Source organism: Panthera onca, chromosome A1 (assembly GCF_046562875.1).
Source record: "Panthera onca isolate mPanOnc1 chromosome A1, mPanOnc1 haplotype 2, whole genome shotgun sequence".
In the NCBI taxonomy this organism is placed as follows: Eukaryota; Metazoa; Chordata; class Mammalia; order Carnivora; family Felidae; genus Panthera; species Panthera onca.
This window is the reverse complement of record NC_138339.1, coordinates 110,496,780-110,516,845: the sequence shown is the minus strand read 5'-3', so window position 1 is coordinate 110,516,845 and position 20,066 is coordinate 110,496,780. Positions and strand designations below refer to the sequence as shown.

General features: G+C 36.8%; 1 protein-coding gene and 1 pseudogene across 1 annotated transcript in view; both read left to right on the top strand.

Annotated features, from left to right (window-relative positions):
• The window catches only part of NDUFAF2 (NADH:ubiquinone oxidoreductase complex assembly factor 2), a 168,472-nt gene that overhangs the window by 72,781 nt on the left and 75,625 nt on the right, over positions 1 to 20,066 (top strand). The window lies entirely within an intron of this gene.
• LOC144615848 (PRELI domain-containing protein 1, mitochondrial-like) lies at positions 5,987 to 12,669 on the top strand (annotated as a pseudogene).

The window sequence follows — 20,066 nt, the reverse complement described above, 5'->3', positions numbered from 1 at the left end:
CTTTATGTTTGAACCATGTGAATGCACTAGGTAGGTTGGTAGGTAGGTAGGTAGGTAGGAAGACAGATAGATAGGAAGAATATTCTGTTTTTAAAAGTATGCTGGTGAATTCTGCTTTAAGAAAAACCCAGTAAGTGGAAACCAACTTTAAAAACAGTCCCATTTAGGGATTGATATATAGAGCATCTCTTACATGTAAATTGCCATATTAGACATTGCTGAAGCTACCAAAGTATAAGGACAAAGTGACAACCTTTTAAAAGTGTGCAGTGATTATGTTACAAAAATATTACTCGTTTTACAAGATTCCATGTACTGTCTCTGAATCATGATATGATTCTAATTTCCCTCCTGAGTCTTCCAATCAGTAAATGAACTTTGTGGTTCTTCCAAGTTTTCTGAAGATGTAGTTTCTCAATTTCATATCATCCTGGTTACTTTTCTCCAGTTGTTCTTCACTGTATCAGTGTGCTTTGTAAAAACTCAGCATCAAATGTGAAAATGAATGCTCTGAATTGGTGTGACTAGCTCTGATTACGATTTTTACAATTTTATTAGCATTTGGGATAACTTTGTCAAACTACTGAAAACTACCAACCATTTAAACTCAGTGCTCTGCCATTGGGCAGGAAGTATTCTAAGTAGATCACTGCCCTATAGGGCAGCAAAAGTAGCATGCAGTTTTATTCCAGAAGGTTTACTCATCTGTTCTGTGAGACTATCTTCCTATTTTATTGTGAGACTTGATGAAATATACCTGCTATGTAACCCTTTCCTGTCTGAAACACAAGACCTTCTGGCAGTTTCTCTAGTTACCCAACTCTGTTTTCCAGCATCTGCCCTTGAGTTCCATTCTGGCTGATTTCACCAGTAAACCTGGCTTTCTACCCCCATTGCAGAAGATCTGAGCCATAAAACTTCTACACTTTCCTATTGTGAAGAACTAGTTGAATAGGCTTTTAGATTAGATGATCTTGGCTCATCAGGTATACCGTTCAGTTTCAGAAGCTTGGATGCAAATAAATCTCCTATAGTATGCTCATATGTTTATTTGACCTTTTGCAATGATGTATGCTTTGTGGTCATTAGAGTCTTTTATCTAGATTTTAACCACTTGGTATTCAAAAGGCAAACATCCTAATGCGGTAACTTCTTTCATGGGGTTTAATATTTTATTTCTATATTTTCCTAGTCACAATTTTAGGTTAAGGATTTTCTGTCTTTTAGCTCCAGGTCATTTCTTCAGAAAAAAATTTCATGTGACAAGAGCAGTGGTAAAAACGTAAAAATGAAGCTCTTTAGGTTGAATTGCAGGGTTTGATGGAAGAAAGAAGGGGTTTCCCTGGAACTTTTTCTCTCCCAAGGCAGTCCGTGAAACATTTTCATAGAATGCTTTATGTTTAGTTTTACTTCTATTATTGTGTTCAGAAAAATGAAATTGACAGAAGTTAGATTGGCCTTAGGACAACCTTAGGAGAATCATTTTAGAGCTTTTGACTTTTTAGGATAGTGTCTTTGATTACCAGCAATTTGGATACTTTTTTTATCTTGACCTCATTTTCCTTATCAAGGTGTCTTCTTGTCTGTTGAAACATGTGGCCTTTCTTTTTGATTTGTTAACATTATTCCTTGTATCCCATCCCAATTCTGTTTATTCTGTGGAAATAATTATCCTTAGGGCCTAAATATTGGTAATAAATTCAAAATGGCCCAAGCAAAAGCCATTTATGAGTAGGAAGATGGCTTCCTTATGGGTAGTCTCTTAAAGACAGATGTATTTACCTAAATAAGAAATATTTTTGCAACTCTGGTAAGTGCAAATCTGGGGAAATTGTTACCAGTGTTTATACTTTGGATGCCAACACTTTATTCTTACATTTTTTTTAACCTTTAAATTTTTTCTAATTATAAAAGTAATACAATATTATAGAAATATTTCATAAGGACAGGAAAAGTCCACCACAATACTTACTCACCCCCCCAGAAATAACCAGTTTGCAACTTGGAGTATATTTATATCAGTCAGGATGGGTAGCTGGCCTGTCATAACAGAAGAACCATGAAATTCCAGTGGATTAACATGACAGACATTTCTTTTTCCCTGGCCTACCCCAGGTTAAGTGTGAGGGTGTTGACAGTTTCCAACTGATGGAAAGATTCCACCATATTGTAACTGCAACATGTGGCCTCTTCAGATACTTTGGTAGGAGAGAAGAGGTTTAGAGATTATTTTTACTAGCAATTACATTTTTTGGAATAGCAGTGAAATGTGGTACTTTAGCTCACAGCTCATTGCCAGAGGCCCATCTTGAAGGGTACAAGGAAGTAGAGAGGAGCAGTTGATACGGGTGAACGATAAGAATCCCTACAACAGTATTATTGCCTGTTTTTCTCTGTGCTGTTGTATTTTTATCTAACAGATGAGAATATCTTTTTAATCTACATTTCTTTAATTATTAGTGAGGTTGTGCATATTTTTTTGCCTATTTATATATTTATGTCCTATATGAAAAACTATTAATATCCTTCATCCATAGTTTTATCAGTTCTTCCTTTCAACCTATTTGTATATTAGGAAAATTCAGACCTTTGCCTTTCATTTCATTAAACATCTTTTTTTTTTCTCCAGTTTTTTCACGTAGTCTTTTGACTTTCTTTGATGGTATTTTTTGCTTGTCAGTCTTTTATTTATTATTTTTTAATTTTTTTAACGTTTATTCAATTTTGAGAGATGGAGAAACAGAGTGCAAGCGGGGGAGGGGCAGAGGGAGAGGGAGACACAGAATCCGAAGCAGGCTCCGGGCTCTGAGCTGTCAGCACAGAGCCTGACGCGGGACTCAAACCCACAAACCGTGAGATCGTGACCTGAGCTGAAGTCAGAGCCTGATGCGAGGTTCAAACCCACAAACTGGGAGATTGTTACCTGAACTGAAGTCAGATGCTTAACCAACTAGGCCATCCAGGCACCCCCCCACGATTTTGTTTTTATGAAGAAAATTATACAACCCTTTTCTTTAAAGTTTCTGTGTTTCCTCTCATCCACAGAACAGCCTTTCCCAGTCCAGGATTATTTGTATAATCCACTCATGTCACTTTATATCCAAAATACTAAACTTCAAATAAGGCACCCCAAGGATATAAGGTTTGTTTTTCCCAGGTGCCAGGGGCTGTTTTGTGGGTTCGTCTGCACATTTTGACTCCTCACACTTGCTATGTAACCATAGTCTCTGATAACCATTTTCCTATTTATGTTCTTATCTGTTACAATATTTCTTCTGAAAGACACCATGTTAGTGTGTGTTTTGTGAAGGAACCAGAATTTACCACAATTCAAGAGCACCTTGTAGTTTAGCAATTTATAAAACCAAAGTAGTGTGAGCATCCCTCCATCATGCCTGGCAAAATAAACCATTCACTCTCAGCCCACACTTTGAGGATTGAGGGTGGACAACATGATGGTCTTCTCTACTCTGCTCTCTGTACTTTAATTGCACCCCAGATAGGAGAGGACACCCCATGCTTGGGAAGGTAATAGTGCTGCCAATGTTAATTAGCCCTAAATTGCATTTATTTCCCTCTCCCACTTCCACAGCTATTTCTCCTTTCTACCAACTTCTTGAGCTGTTTCTTTGATCCTGAAGTCCCTAGAGCTTTTCAGGCAGAAGTATGGCTGCAGTGCAGGGTGCCAGGCTCATCTGAACATTGTGTTTCAGGACTTCCCCTTGCCCACGCTTCCCTGTTAGCAGCAAAACTGCCAGTTCTGAAACGTGACCTTATACTCTGTGATCAAAACCTGACTTACGATGGTCCTCCTACTCCCAGCAGCCCCCAAAACTCCCTAGAGAGAGCACTGTACAAATCTGTGTTGCTTTTGTTTTGATGCCTCATGTAATAACCTGAATGTCCTCTAAGTTCAGTATTAAATCCTCTGTTTAGTTTGTAGTATGACTTTTAAATGACAATCTACAGAATAATTTATAATAACAGTAATAACTAATACATGTAATACTTACTAAGTTCCAGGCACTATTCTTAGCAGTTTATGTATACTAACTAACTTTATCCAGTGATCATATTTTATCTTAGTATCCCTATTTTATGTGTAGGGAAAGTGGGGTACAAGGAAGTTACATAATACTAAAGAATATAAGCTGGTAAATTTCAGAGCCAGAGAGTTTCCTTCCATAGTCTATGTTCTTAACCAATTGCCTATACAGTAAAAATATATATATATATTAAGTTTATTCAGCGTTTATTTTTCAGTTTAGTTGGTGTCAGAGCATTCCAGGGCAATCTTACCTATTTATAGGGACCCGTAAAGTTAGTGCCTCAACTATTGGAAGTGAGGGTTGACCTCAGCCATTTCTGAAATAACTCCTAGTGTGTGCTAGGTGCACACTGCCTGTGGACCTTAGTGTTGCAGTAACCATTTTCCTCTCTTTCTCTGATGTTTCATATTGTTGAAACATGGCAAGCTTGTCTTTGTCAGGTAGGATTATAACCAGCCACAGAGCCCACAGCCTAGAAATGAATCAACCCAACTAGTCCAAGGATAATATGTCATCCATATAGGGCTTCCTGCTGAGATATTTAAAGCCAGGAAAAGTAAAAGGGGGTAAAATGGAGTGTTTCGGTGATGCTCTGAATGCCTAGAGTTAGCTTAAGTAGCCTTCATCTAAGGGTGTGTACTATCACTATGGTGAAAGCCTTTCTAGCCCTATACCAATGATTTTTATCATCCTTACTTCATGGCAGATAGAATAAAAGAACAGAGAAAATTTACTTCCAAAGCAATTTATTAAACATTAAGTGAAAAAAATCACGAGAGACTTGTTTCTTTTCATATTTTTCCCCTTCAAAATTGCCTTCTTATAGTCGACTAATGAATTCATTTCTCCTTCATATCACAAACTTAAGTGTGTCTCTGAATAAGACCCAGTGTCTGATTTTTTTTAAGTGCTAATATGTACTGGAACTAAGTTCAAAAATTCATCCCTCTTCCCCCCTCCAATCCACCCCCCTCAAATTCATTCCCTTCCTTCTTCCTTCTTTTTACAATTTGGGAAGTTTTGAAATTATGTTTGGATGGCTTTCACTGAGGAGATACATTTGCTTGTTTATCCATTTTAAATCAAGAAAAAAACACAGATCAATATTCATATCATTTCTTGGCAAATAACTCAGTTGTCAAATTATTTTTGTATCCTTGGTTTGGTGCCTACTCATATTAAACTTTTTGAAAGGGAGATTGAGTTTAAAAGGTGGTTGCTCTTTAATCAGTAGGTAACCTCGAACAGTTTCAAAGGTATGGATAGTTTCTGTTTTTATGTGAAGTGAAGAATGAGACATTAGAGTTATAAAATTAAGATTCTTGTTGAGTAAGCAAGTTTGCCTAAGGATAGGGGTAATGGAAATGCTTGATAATTTGCAGTGAGAGGTGAGAGTTGTCACAAGCTGTCTCCCAGGCAACTAACTCTCTTGAAGCCATTATACCTGGGCTGATCACCTTATTTCCTAATCTCAGTAAAGTTCATCTTAATCCTAAACACTTCGGGGCGCCTGGGTGGCTCATTTGGTTAAGTGTCCAACTTCAGCTCAGGTCATGATCTCATGCTTCTGTGGGTTTGAGCCCTACATCAGGCTCTGCTGACAGATGGGAGCCTAGAGCCTGCTTCAGATTCTGTGTCTCCCTCTCTCTCTGCCCCTCCTCTGCTCACACTCTGTCTCTCTCTCTCTCTCTCTCTCTCTCTCTGTCTCAAAAATGAACATTAAAAAAATTTTTTTAATAAATTTAATCCTAACCCCTCAATAAGAATTTTTCCCAAAACATGTTTTTTTTCCCTTGAGATTATAATAGAGAAATGTCATTGCTCATTTTTCTTTGTGATCTAGACATTACTCATCTTTTTGCTAGAAGCAATCAGGCAGTGCAAAATACCATCTTTGAGAATCTAAGAGCACCAAAGTTTGACCATAGTGGATTAGAATGGGTGATTTGAGAGGTGAGTGGTGGCTAAAGAACCCTCACAATCGTGTCCATTTTGTTAGGCTTTGTGGTTGTGTCTCAAGTTGTTTTTGACACAACATACATGGTAAAACCATCCATCCCTGTCATTTGTGGAAGCCAAGGTATATTAAAAACCAGTATTCCTTAATCTCCCAAATTAGGCATTTTGTATTTATACCAGAGTTTTGTATTCTTTGTAATATTTATATATAGAAAGGATTTTAATATGGCAACTTCAAAGACCAAATACATCCTGTGGATTATGGCCTTTAATTATATACTATTTGAGTCAATATATTCATGTAACCTTTTATTTAAAATGGTATAATTAGATCACAAAAGGACATAGCTCATCCTTACTTGGCATGAAGAGTTTCCTTTAATAAAACCATATTTAAAAAAAAAAATTACTTCCAGGTAAAAATTGGCTTTAGTGCATGTAATTTAGGATCTAATCAAGTACTAAAAAGTTATTTAGGGAATAAGACATTGATTTTTATCTTCCATGAGGGCTAGCTGTGCTGTTGATGGGAAGTATTCACATTTTTGTCACATAAAGCGTTTTAACTATTTTGGTTGTATATTGGTTGACACCACAAGGTAGTAGAAAATGTATGTGCACAGTGTTTGAAGTCCTATAGACCAAATTAAAATTCCATTTTCCCTACCAACTAATTGTGTGACCTTGACCCAAGTTTATTTTGGGACAACCCTATGTTTCTTCATCTGTAAAATGGGAATAATAATACTAAGCTGCTAAGTGGAGATTAAAAGGAATAATTTAAGAAAACCACCAGGTACCATGCCTTAAACCCTGTATCTATTTGATCCCACAGTTTAACCTGTTTCACCTTATAAATCTCTCTCTGGATTATTGTGGTAGTCTGGTATTCCATTCCTGTCTTACACTTCACCCTCAAAGTGGCCACCAAAGTGATTCTTTTAAAACACATCTTTGAACCTATTCATCAGCTACATTATTAAATTTGCCAGTGACTCTCCGTTGTGTCAAGGAAAAAGTCCATGTACCTTGTCATGGCATTCTTGGGCTTTCCAAGATCTGATTCCACTATCTCTTTAATCTCTTTGATCCTGCAGGCCTCATAGGTGAGGAATTTGCCAGGTGAGAGGAGCCCTGAATCACAGGCTTGTTGCCTTTATATATAGTTTTAGTCTGTGTTGGTGATGCTAGTGGTAAACTATATCTGCTCACATAATCTCCTGTCTTCCTGTTACCAAAAAGTACTTTTCTTGCGGCTTTAATATTAGTAAATTACTTTAGTATTTTATTCCTTCCTATGTTGTTAGACTTGTGTGAGGTTTTAATGCAGTGCCAGTAGCAGAAACTAGCCACAACTCTTCATGTTGTAGCCCTTGTCCTTGGGAATCTTTACATGCCAAATGCATATGAGGATTTTTTGCTAATTGAGGTAAAACTCACATAACATAAAATTAACCAACTTAAAGTATACCATATGGTGGCGTTCAGTACATTCACATTTTTGTGCATTCCTCACCCTTGTCGAGTTCCACAACACTTTTCGAGGATATTTTTAACCTAACGCAGAAAATGTTTGAATGAGTGCTGAAACAATAAGGCTAAGAATGTTAAGGATTGGCCTGATGATGAGCTCCTCTAGTAGGATCTCCCAAGTTTACAAATTCTATAAATTATATGTATATAAATATTTATTTACATTTATATAATAAATGACACATAATATAAATTTACCATCTTAACCACTTTTAAATACACATTTCAGTAGAGTTAGGTACATTCACCTCACTGTGCACTAAAGTGCCCAGAAGTCTTTTCATGTTGGAAAACTGAAACTCATCAACTTAACAGTTCCCCTCCTCCCTCTTCAGCCCCTGGCAACCACCATTTTATTTTCTATTTCTATGAATTTGACTGTTCTGGGTACCTCATATAAGCAGAATCATACAGTATTTGTGTTTTTGGCTTTCTGTGACTGGCTTATTTCATTTAGCATGATGTTGCCAAGGTTCTTCCATGTTGTGACATGTGTCAGAATTTCCTTCCTGTTTAAGTCTGAAAAATCTTCCATTGTATCTATTTACCACTTTTGTTTATCCATTTATCTGTCACTGGACATTTGAGTTGTTTTCACCTTTGGATGTTGTGAGTAATGCTGCTCTGAATGTGGGTATACTAATGTTTCTTTGAGACACTTCTGTTCTGTTCTTTCTGTTCTGCCAGAAGTGGAATTGCTCGATCATAGTGTTAATTCTATTTTTAACTTTGAAGACCACCGTATTGTTTTCCATAGAAGCAGCACCATTTTACACTCCTACCAACAGTGCACAAGGGTTCTAATTTGTCCACATCTTGCTAACACTTGTCTCATTTGGGGATTTTTGGTGTTTTTTGTTTTGTTTTGTTTCATTTTGGTTTGTTTTTTACAAGAGCTATCCTCATGAATGTGAGGTAGAGTCATACATTTTAAATTAAACTCTGAGACAGAGGGACTTAGGATGAAAAATGTCCAGTCTCATTTAGAGATTTTGGCAAAAGTCTAAATTTGAAAACTGGTGCCATGTGACCCTTTTCTCCTTCACTGTACCCCAAATGACAGGCCTCGAGTAAGGCTTATCACAGCTTAAGAAGTCAAGAAGTTAGAAGCAGTAACACTGATTGGCAGTAAGAAATAACTAAGTTATTGTGATGTGGTGGAATCTTTTAAAGTCAGAAAGCCAATCTCAGTAGGACCTATGTAGGTTGAAGTACAGTATACTATGTTACTTATTTATAATTAGCATGAGATCCAAAGAGAAAATGAGTACACAAAGGGTTTTATTTACTAAGGCAAGGGAAAAAAATATGTCATTTAAAAATTATTTTTATTAAAGTGGTCAGACTGGATGGAAATATTTTCTTTTCAAAGCAATTGGCTTCATTTGTCTGAAAATGCTGTCCTATGGATTAGCTGATTTTTCATTGTTGCCAAAAAAGGTGACCTACTGTTTAAAGTAGCATATATTCAAGTGCCTAGAAATATTTCACCATCTTCTGTGTAAAATCCAATTGTCTTTTTAATTTTCCATTTTCTGGAATGATATCTGAAATCTCTGTTTTCCTCCTCCTTTACTTTTATAACTCCTATTCGATGAATAGCTCTTGCAGAAAGTTTCCCATTTCTTTATAGTCCACAATTCTGGGTCCCTTATTTTTTCCTTTGTGGTATCATGGCAGATAGCATTTTCTCTGTTACACTTACCTCCCTGCATTGTAGTGATTCTTAACCATCTGACCCCCGAGACCACCAGTGTGTCTCAGATCAGAGACAGAGTTGTTGCTATCATGCTGCAAAGTGTACATAGCATACATCTTGGTAAGCCTCTGGGAATGTGAGGCCGTTACATTGTCTGATATGAGTCATCATGAAAAGAAAAATACTGGGACCATTGAACCAGACTGTGAGCAACTTGAGCCTTCTTTCTTTTACTCCCATGTATAGAGTAGTGTTTGACCTAGGCACTCAGTGTGTGTGTATGTATACATGTGCTTATATAAATAAATATTTATTGTATTTTTAAGATGCATTTTAAATGTATTTTTTAAAATGAGTAAACACTAAGATGAAGAATTTGGATTTTCTTTTTTAAAAAAGAATATATGCATTGTGGAATTTTAAGTTTTGTACAGGAAGAGTGATAGAGTTGTGATACATTAAAACTGTTATAAAATCATTCTCTTCCTTCTTCCAGAAGAGATACAAGGTTGAAGATTCAAAGACAGAGGTATAAAATTGCAGTGAATGGAACAAGTAAAATCAGGGTGAGGGAAAAGTGGACCCAGATATGAGGCTGTAATGTAAACTACAATTACCTGCACATTTCTCAGAGTGGACTGCAAATGCATCTCTGAGCTTTGTAGCAGCCAACTCAGAAAAGAGACAGCCTTCTATCATGTAAATAACTATTGTGAAGGAACAGGACTATTTTTGTTTTGTTTTGTTTTGTTTTCCAAAAAGAAACATAGCCTCATTTTGCTTTTATTCTTTAAAAAATACACATTTCTTTAGGCATCTGGGTGGCTCAGTCAGTTAAGCATCCGACTTTGGCTCAGGTCGTGATCTCACAGTTTGTGGGTTTGAGCCCTGCATCAGCCTCTGTGCTAACAGCTCAGAGCCTGGAGCCTGCTTCAGATTTTGTGTGTGTCTCTCTCTCTCTGCCCCATCTCCACTCACGCTCTCTCAAAAATAAATAAACATTAAAACATTTTTTAAATTAATCAATAAGAAAGTACAAAATCTGTTGTTAATTGCCCCACCAGAGATAATTTTGGGCCACACTCCTAACTTCTCAGTAATCCAGAGACAAGAACAGTTGGTAACACAATTTGTGCTAAGTTACATTCCCAACAGCATAAGAACTTCTTAATTTTCCTGCACCCTCTGTAACACGGGGTCACTGTTGGTAATCTTTCTTAGTCCTATAAGAGAAAAATGATACTGTTTTTTTTCTTTATTCTTAGTACTGAAATCTGATGTAACTTCTCCCATAGTTTTTATAGACTTTATGCAATATAATTAACAAGTATCCCTGACGACATCTTTTGATAGATTTGATATGTTTCCTTCTGAAATACTTTTTTACAATAGCTGATTTTTAATTCAGTCACAGTCTTTCTGGGGCCAGTATGATATGGCCTGGTATTCTGTGTCTTTGTTGAATTTTATTTATCCAGCAGTATATTTGTAAAGACTGCTAGCTTTCCACCAAAATCCACTTTATACTTCTTCATGGACACACAGCTAGACTACATTTAACAAGTTTCCTTTTAAATTAGGTGTGGCTGTATGACCAGGTTTTCTGTAGTGCATTGTAACTGGAAGTATTGTGAGTCACTTCCTGGCCTAATCAGTAAAAATCTCCCTTTGTTTCTCAGTGCTCTTTCTTCTTTCTGGCCGAATGAAATGGCAGTGCTCAGGGAAACCCTGGAAGTCAGCTGTTGAAGATGGCTGAATAGCCTTCAGTCTGAATCCTCATATGACTAGGTGGGAAGAACTGGCCTACCTGAGCATCCACCCAGGACTCTTACTTAAGAAAGAAAGAAATTTCTCATTTAAGCTACTTAATTTTGAGTCCATCTGCTACCACAGCTTAGCCTACCCTAACTAATAGAATATTTTAGAAAATATAACTGAACAGAAATTGAATTAGATTCAAGTGCTCAAAATCATGAGGATATGTTGTATCTATCAGATGACTCTACCTACCTCCACATTAGTTTCATTCATATATAGGTTTTCTCCACACTGTAGAATTTATGGCCCCAGCAGTTTGAGGTCTGTCTGGTCTTTATAACTTAGGATCCTTAGAGGTTGAGAGTCTTTCCTGGATGCTCCAGCAAAATTTGTAGGGATATGCTGATTGGCCGAGCGGTGTCATGTGCCCAGTTCCTTTTTTGTGATTAAAGGTTTGTAATACTACGGCCAAATTTAGTTCACATTCCCACCTCTAGCTGGAGGGTAATAGCATCCCCTCAGGCCCACCCACACCCCGCCAATCTCAGTGGACAGAGGAGGGTCACAAGGAATGAAATAGTGAATGGTTCCCCAAAGAAAGGATTTCTAAACATAAAGAAAAGACATCAGAATACAGTGTGGTTACAAAGGTTTTTCAGTTAATATAAACATGAAATAAGAGGGGCCTGGATGAGAGTGGCGGTGCAAACATTAAAATAAAAGGAACAGATCAGAGTATATTTTTGGTGTTGAAAAGTTGGCACTGTTGGGGAGGGAGCTAGTAGTAAAGTCAATTTATATTTTTAAAAAATAGTCTTAAAAATTTTGACTTGTGGCTCACAGCTCCTCAGGGCAGTGGCTGCTGCTTGGGTGCAGAGGTGAGTGAGCTGTGAGCCTAGCTGGCTTGCACAGAGCCATGGCCCAGCACCACCACCCCACTGCCTCCCATGGCTTTGCATCCCAGATGCAGTGCAGGTGCTGAGTCGCCCCTGCCAGAATGGTGGTGAAGTTTTTCCCCAGGCCAGAGAGTGCTCTGGAGTTCCTGGGACCAAGTGTTCATAGCCTTATGGGAATGGTACCCAAATCCCTATAGCAAATGTGTCTTGACAGAAGACACAGTGCACCTGCAGGTGACCTCTGACCAAAAGCTCCTATCCTAGCATCTCCTGACAGAGACCAATAGGGTACCCTGCTGGGCCCAGTGACTGTTTCCTACCAGTGTTGCTCACTCAGTGTACATCCTAGAGGATTCTGTTGTAGAACAGCAGAACCAGACTGACCACACCCAGCTGATGGTGGAGGAGGAGCAATGTATTTGCTGTGTGAATTCTGATAAAAGTGACTGGACTGAAATCCAGCAGGAAGCCTGGGTCTCTAGCTTATTTGGTGTCTCTAGAACTGTCCACAATTGTCCCCCTTTTCTTCTTTTGCCAGAAATTTGGCCTTGCCCAGTTCAGAAGTAGTGTGGCTAAGATTGTGAAAGGATTTCAATACATCTTGGAGCTGCACAGTGAGACCCCTTCCAAAACCCTTGCTGAGGCAGCCAAGGAAGCCAAGGAGGAGACAAAGGAGAAGGCACTGGCAGCTATAGAGAGGGCTAATGACCTTGCCAGCAAGGCAACCACCAGGCAGCAGCAGTTTGTGTGGCTAGCCCAAGCCCTGGTGCAGTAAGACACCTGACCATCTGGCTGAAATCCCTGTGCCCTTTATACCTTATACTTTATTATCTTTTTAAGTTTATTTATTTTGAGAGAGAGTACATGCACACACGTGTGTTTGTGTGGGCGGGGGAGGGGCAGAGAGAGAGGGAGGGAAAGAATCCCAAGCAGACTCCATGTTGTCAGTGCAGAGCCCAGCACAGGACTCCATCCCAAGAATGGTGAGATCATGACCTAAGGCCACATCAAGAGTCACATGCTTAACTGACTGAGCCACCAGGTGCCCCACCTTGTACTTTATTAAGTCAACTTCCAGGGAACCTGGGTGGCTCAGTCAGTGAAGTCTCTGACTCTTGATCTCCACTCAAGCCATGATCTCATGGTTCATGAGATCAAGCCCCATGTAGCTGTTAGTGCAGAGCCTGCTTGGGATTCTCTCTCTCCCTTTCTCTCTCTGCCCCTCCCCTGCTTGCATTCTTTCTCTCTCTCTCTCTCAAAATAAATAAATAAACTTTTTAAAAAAAAAGATTAAAAAAAAGTCAACTTCCAAAATTTTTTTCTCATTTGTGATATAAAACATAGCATTTGTCAACCTAAACATAAAAATGTAGTGTTAAGTATATTCATATTGTAAAAACAACTGAAGTTTTTAAATTAGGAAATGAGTAAAATGATAGTAATATCAAAGGATTTCAGAGATTTGAAAGGAAAAGCAGTAGAAGATAGGGAGAGATGGATTTCATAACTACTGATGGAACAGGCAAGATCATAGTTTTCCAAAGTCTTGGGGAGCCGATAAAATAGTGCTGGAAAGATGATTTGCAAGGCAGGAATATAGTTAACAGTGAGGAGAAGGTCATACACCTAGGCACTGGACATCAGCATTAGACCACAGACAGGTCTCAGAGTATGGGAATAAGGTCTGTCTTTTTACCAAGAATAGCCTGTGTCTAGGCAGGTAATAACAGTTAGTTATAATATTTATGAGCAGTGATTGGTCTTTCCCTGCCTTAAAAAATTGGACTCAAATTAGGATTTCAGGAGAAATTTCTAGAACTGAGATGCAGGGCATAGACCAAGGGACAAAAACACTTTGCTACTTAATTGGTACCAGCAAGAAAAGTGACTTCATAGTGACCAATTTGCTTGAGCAATCATACATGTTTCTCCTGCTTCAGCACAAAATTTCCTCAAATGGAAACTTACAGGGCTTACCATAAAGATAGGACTTTAAGGATTAGATATTAAAGACACATTACAGGCAGATATAGAACTCTCTATCACAGAAGCATAAGGACATCCAAGTAAAGCATTGCTTCAAATAAAAGTTCATGATTAGAGCTCATTAAGTGATTAGAGTTATAGATGTTGTCCTAGTAGTTTTCATCATAGAGATAAAAGTCAAAATAATTGGAGCTGTTCCCACCTGTATCACTGGTGTAACTTTAACGAGAGCCACTGCAAAATAGCAATGGACCTTGTCATTATTATCAACAAATATTTGAGTGTTCCCCTGCGTGTAGGGCAAGATCCAAATTCCATAGGACAAGGCAGATGTTTATCAACTCTGAAGACGGGAGGGAAATATTTGAAGTATTGCTTTGTATTAGCATTCTTTTATTTGCCTTGGAAGCCACAGTGAAAGACTTAATGCTTCTATATGTTTTAGTATTATAACAAGTTTCCAACCTACAAATTACTTGAATTCCAAAAGTTCTATGTAAGCAGCTCGTTTAAATTCAACACATTTTCCATTGAAATTGTGTTATAAATGGTAGTTAGTTTTCATAATTGTTCACATCCCTTTTAATCCACAGTTCATGTGAATTGCTGCACATTAGCAAAAACACATACTGGTTAGCAATGGAATCAAGAGAGATGCAATAACTCTACAGGTTTTAAAAGGAGAGATGGAGAAAAAATATGTATATCTGTGAGGAAAAAAAATGTTTTCAAATAGATTTCACTCAGCTGAAAAATTTTAGATCATGACCTGAGCATGATCTATTGGGTCATCAATAGATAAGCATCATCTATTGGATCCCTTTGCAGCCAATAGATGGTGCTGTTGTCACACAATAGTTGGGTTGCTCTTAATTCTCAAGACAAAGGGAGGTTGTGGGAAGTATATGCAAAGTGGTTTTAAACTGTTGTTAAAGGAAGCAGAAAAAAAATAAGAGAGGCAATATGAACTTGGTTATATGTGGATGATATTGACACATCAGGTTTTGTAGCAAAGAAGGTGACTCTCCTGGTATATTTTCTTAAATTTCTGTGTGAAAATTAGATATAATTGAAAGCACACCTTTTCTTATCCATAATATTTTCTTTGAGATTTAGTTTACTCAATGATTAAAAATAAAGATGGTTGTGAGAATTAAACAAGAAAAAAAGTGTCTAGTAAGTGTCATACATATAATTGTTGCTCAACAAATATGTTTCTGTTTATATCCTAAATGAGTCAGATACAATTAATAAACTACAGTAACATAATGTTATTGATATATTGCAAAATTAGACTAAAATAGAGGCACCTATGTGGCTCAGTCAATGAAGCGTTCACCTCTTGATTTCGGCTCAGGTCATGATCTCATGGGTTCGTGAATTGGAGCCTCATATTGGGTTTTGAGCTGACAGCATGGAGCCTGCTTGGGATTCTCTCTCCCTCTTTCTCTGTCCCTCCCCTGCTTACTCTCTCTCTCTCAAAATAAATAAAAATAAACTTAAAAAATAGACTAAAATATGTGATCTCTGGAATCTTATAAAGAAGTAGGAAAGATGTTAAGCTTTGTCATTTATTGCTAAGAATAAAAAATTTTTAAGGCTGATTAGTTCATTCTTTTGTTGGTAAATATCCTGATATGCATTTACCAAGTACACCCTTGAGTAGATGTAGTCTACTTTACACACAATATATTTGGAGATACCCATCTTAAAGTAAGATTGCCATTTTGCAGATCTTCACTATTTGTGACTATAGTCTTAACCTTTTTGAACATTGGTGGAAAATAAGAAATAAGTAGGGAAAAATAGCAGGATGAATGCTCTTTATTGCAACCTTCACAAGCAAAATAGAACCAACCTTTCCTTTTTATGCTTCTATAGCCTTCCTTTTGGTGAAGTCACAGTTTATTAGCATGCCTTTCTGCCAAGAGAACTGAAGCAGAGAGCGTAGGTAAAATTTATGTCATCCAATTTTATTAGTTATTAGCCAAGGTAAAGTTTTATTGTAGAGAAAGTTAAAACTAATGACTAAAATAATGGGATACTATAAATAAATTGCTCTTACTAGAATTACTTTATCCTTTCCTTTCCTAACTGTCTTTTCATTGCTCAGGTTGGTCTCAGACTACCTCAATTTCTACCTCTTCCCTAGATCTCTAGGTTTGACGGGCGGAAGGAAGTAGTTGAGAATGCCTGTCCAGTGAAGGCCTGCTTCCTTGACGATCTGTGAATCCAAGAATTGTTCCTCTGTCTTTTCTATACAGACATTTTTCTCTCTTCCTAAGGACTTCTTGCTCCCAAGTGAGAGAATGATTTCTCGGTCAACTCTTCTTGTCTAAACACTGGAAGCAGACCTTAAGTCACGCTCTAGCCTTAAATCATAGCTCCACATGTGAATATGAAGTAGGCCTTGTATTTCCTTGGGCTGTGGAATTGCAGGGAATATCCTGCATTCAGGTGTCTTCCACCTGATTACTTAGGAGTTTGTGACAGATTCTTTGATAACTCTGTGACAAACAGGGGTAGAGAAAGAAGCAAAATACATGATGGTCTTTCTGCCATCCATAAGATCTTGGTTTTGTTTAGGGAACCAGTACATGTTCTTGAATGCATTTCACAGTCTCAAAAGTGTGATACTGGTTCTGAATCCAAGATTTTCACAGGGCTCCTTGGAGCTTGAGGAGTGTGAGTAGGTTGCCTTCAGGGAAGGGAAGGGGAGAAAAGATGAAGTGGTATTGTGGACCCCTGCCTCAACTATAGAAGCTCTACTTTGAACAGTTTCATAAATTCAGCCTCTGCTGAAGATATTTTTAAAGAAAAGAGTTTGAAAATTATTGACCCTTCAACCTCTTAACAGCTGAAACCAATATTATACTCAGGAATCTGGTTCACAATTACTGGGGTAGTTCCCGTTAAGCTGATGAATATCACAGTTCATTAGATGATTATGTGATTTCTTTATCAAAATATATTTCTATTCATTAATGATAAGTAGTGCCTGATGGTAACTAAATTAAACAGATTAATGAAGGGTATTACTAATTTCATGGATTAATAAATAAATATATATATTTTTAAAATTAAGACTAATGCATCGCAAAATGTACTCTATTTATTTTCACTGAATTAGCCATATTTGAAACTGTCGTATAGTCTGTGAATTAGTAGCTAATAGTGCAATCTGTGACTCTTTTATGATCTTTGATGAAATGACCAAGTACTACTTGATTTCTATAAAACTATTTGGATCTAGAAATCAATCAAATAATCAACCATATCTTCTATATTTCAAATCTGAAAATAAAGTTTGGGGTAAGCCCAAGCTTTACAAGTGATCTAATTTTCTAATTATCTAAATTCTAATAATATTTGTCACTGTTTGTTTATTCCTTTAGTTTCTCTTTTTACCTCCCTATTGATATCCCCATTTGTTCAAGTTAGACTCTCAAAGTGAAAATCAAATACAGTACTTAATTATATTGGTTTATACTTAAGTATGTGCTAACTTTGAGAGGAGAAAATATTACCCCTTTTTAAGGATGAACCAGATTGGAATTTTCTTGCTTTGTATAGTGATTGTCACTAAAAATAAAATGAGTTTTCAGTCATAAATTTCCTCACTGGACTTTTTAAAACCTGGAATTTCCATATGATATATCTTAAAGCATATGTGATTTAGCTAAACATTATTTTATTTTATGTTTTTTTTGTATTTATGTATGTATGTATTTATTTATTTTGAGAGAGAGAGTAACTCCAATAAGTTACACATTGGAGGTAATTTAGCCTTACAAATTCTAACAAAGAATTGTAGAATATATTAGGTGAAAAAAATACTTTGAAAAACTGATTTCCTACACATCAATCAAAACCTAAAATGGCTGCATATCTTGTATTTCTTCATGGAATAAACAGTCATGAATCTATCATTTGAATTTTTCCTTTTTAATGTTTACCTTTTTTGGAGCAAATGTAATTACAGCTGTACTTTTTCTCAGGGTTGAAAATTCCTTGCGGTTTGGAAAATAAATGGTGTTTACACAAAAATGTTTGATTCCCACAACAATAGGAAGTAAAAGCAGTAAAATGGTAGACATTTCTAGGACCCACATGCTTGATTTGGGGATGCACTCAGAAAACCTATTTAACTTTTTATTGTAAATCATCCTAGATTAATGTAATAGATTATTCAATATATATTTGTTGGCTAAATAACATATTTTTAGAACTTTAAGTTTTTGTTTATATATAAGATTGTTAGGGAACAATAGATAAGAGTTTATTGTTCAGGCAGAAAGCACAAGCACAAATTTGCATTAGGTACATCTTTTTTTCTTAAATTATGATATTCTTCATATGTACTTTCAGATTTCACTTTGGTAAATTGTATTTATGGCTTTTAAACATTAATGAAGTCAGATTTAAACAGTTTATTTTGGATTTTCTAAGATAGAAGCAGAGATTCCTTATGGGAAACCTGTAAGTATGGAGAAGCTAATAAGATTTTAGATAATCCATTGAACTAGTTGGCCATTTTACAAATTCTGAAAGCTTATCTGGAAGGCCTCTTTAATTGGTTTTTAAAAAAGTATTACCTGCTGAGACCTGCTGAGATAGTCATCCATGCTCATATAAATATATGTAGAATATGTCAAATTATAGAATCATCACATTTTCAAGCAGAAATGCCTCATTTGATCACTATAGGAAAATAGTAGCTTATAATTATGAGTAAAATGTTAGTTTTTAACTGGATATCTGTAATGATACTGTACGCAAACTTTGTAAATGCTGATTTTAAAATCTTAAATAGGAAATGCTTAACGGTGGAAGTTGGTAAAAATGCTTAGGTTCAAATTCTAGCTGTACTACTTTAATTGGCTATGTACATTTGGATAAGCTAATCATCCAGTGTCTTTTTTTCCTCATCTATAAAAGATGTTTTAAAGGCAAAAGATAATATATGGAGACACATAAATACTTCCTAACATAGCAGGCTCTTAATAAGCAACTTTGGTTGTAATAAGTAACTTTGGTCAAATAATACTTTAAGTCATATGTGAAAATGACTTTCAGCTTAAGAATTCTTAGTACTCTTAACTAAGGTTTTTTTTAATTTACAATGCTTCAGCATAATAAGTTTAAAATTCCCCAAATCTAACCAATAGAGTATGTGGTTCTTGTCTTTCAGTAGCCCTCACTTTCATGTATTATGCACCAACACTTCTAAGCCTCTTGTTGTATGCAAAATTCAGTCTTTTATATATCACCAGACAGACTGATTTAGAAATATCACCTGGTTGCACTGATCACTGCCACTGGGGTAGAGGGCCAGACATGAGTCAGACAGAGAGGATCTTAAACTTGGCCATCTTACCACCATTTCTTCAAGCCAGAGGCTCTTGTCAGGCATCAGAAAAGTCTCAATCTTGTTTATTTGCAGGGGGGGAGAGCTATCTCAGAGATGTGGCACCTCAACCCAACCTCTTTTTCCACCCCAAAGTCACCTCCAAATGCATTAGTCTCCCCTTGCACTGTCCCTTGCACTACTTAGGCTGGAAGTAGATGGTTGGAAACATCACCAAGGATTATATGTGCTTATGGGTCACAACCAATATAGGCCTCCACCTTTAATTTGGTAATGGTAGAAGAAAATCCTGCCTCCATTGTGATAGATACCTAATGAGTTTTGAAGCTCCAAAATTTAAAAATTAAAGGCTGCCCAAATATATTCCCTGGCCTGTGAGGATGCATTAGGGAAGGAGCAGTGGTCTAGAAAAGGAGAGATGCCTAAGCCTGCTGTTTAATTCTTCAGGAGACTTGGTGTCACCTGTCTGTGACTGGCACCTGTCAAGGGTCTTACCTACAGGGTAACTAAGACCATAAGATGACAATATTTATAGGTACCAAATTAGAAATTTTGTAATTCCTAACCCAACCATCTTTTAATATGTAAGTCTTGTTCACCTTTCATATGTGTAAGAACACCCTATTTGCAGAGGAAAGGGGAATTATTTCCAAATAAAAACAAGACCAAAATCCTCTTCCATTATGGATGCTTACTGGAGCTCGTCTTTATCTTGATGGTTACAAAATGATGGTATTTCAGCTCTGGCCCTTGTTCTATACATTTATTATTCAGCACTGTGGTAAAGCAATAGCTCTTTTATCTCCCCCAATTTATTT